Source organism: Phaethon lepturus, unplaced genomic scaffold (assembly GCF_000687285.1).
Source record: "Phaethon lepturus isolate BGI_N335 unplaced genomic scaffold, ASM68728v1 scaffold24280, whole genome shotgun sequence".
NCBI classification, from domain to species: Eukaryota; Metazoa; Chordata; class Aves; order Phaethontiformes; family Phaethontidae; genus Phaethon; species Phaethon lepturus.
Window position 1 is genome coordinate 17,949 of NW_010514372.1, and position 682 is coordinate 18,630.

Consider the following 682-nt stretch of genomic DNA (forward strand, 5'->3'; position numbering starts at 1 on the left):
CAGCCCCAGGAGCCCTCGGCATGCCGAGACCTCAGCCAGGCTGATGGGGCTGGATTGAGGATGCCCAAATCGGTTGGGACCTTCCGCTCCCCGGGGAACAAGCAGGATCGGGGGGGTTAGGAGCCTGCAAGGGAAATGCCCGCTGCAAAGCAGACAGGAAAGCAGCAGTGACTGCCGGGACAAGGCTGCTGAGCCCTGTGCTTGGGTTTTCCTGCCTGGACAAGGAGGAGCCGGAGCTGGAGCCAGCGGGGAGGTGGGAGGGATGTCGGCAGCGTGCAAGGACTGAGGATGCTCAGGGAAGTTGGTCATGATGTTAAGGCAGAGCCAGCCCCCCGCTCTGCAGCCCCAGGAGCCCTCGGCATGCCGAGACCTCAGCCAGGCTGATGGGGCTGGATTGAGGATGCCCAAATCGGTTGGGGCCTTCCGCTCCCCGGGGAACAAGCAGGATCAAGCTCAGCGCTGAGCTCGCCCGCCCGCGCAGGCGTTTTGCGGGCGAACAGCATCATCACTGACCCGGCGACAGCCCAGAGCTGGCCGCGAGAGGAATGAGGGGCTGGAAGGACACATCTCTTCCACCCATCGCCCCACGGCAGGATTGGCCCGAGGAAGTGTTTTTCCAGGGCTTAAAGATGGAAAACGCCCGTTCGGATGGAGGCACCCGGGCCACGCTGTGCTGCCGACC

General features: G+C 64.2%; 1 protein-coding gene across 1 annotated transcript in view; it reads left to right on the forward strand.

Annotated features, from left to right (window-relative positions):
• SCARA5 (scavenger receptor class A, member 5) overlaps positions 1-682 on the forward strand; it is a gene marked incomplete at both ends in the record, with an annotated part of 22,946 nt that overhangs the window by 17,548 nt on the left and 4,716 nt on the right. The window lies entirely within an intron of this gene.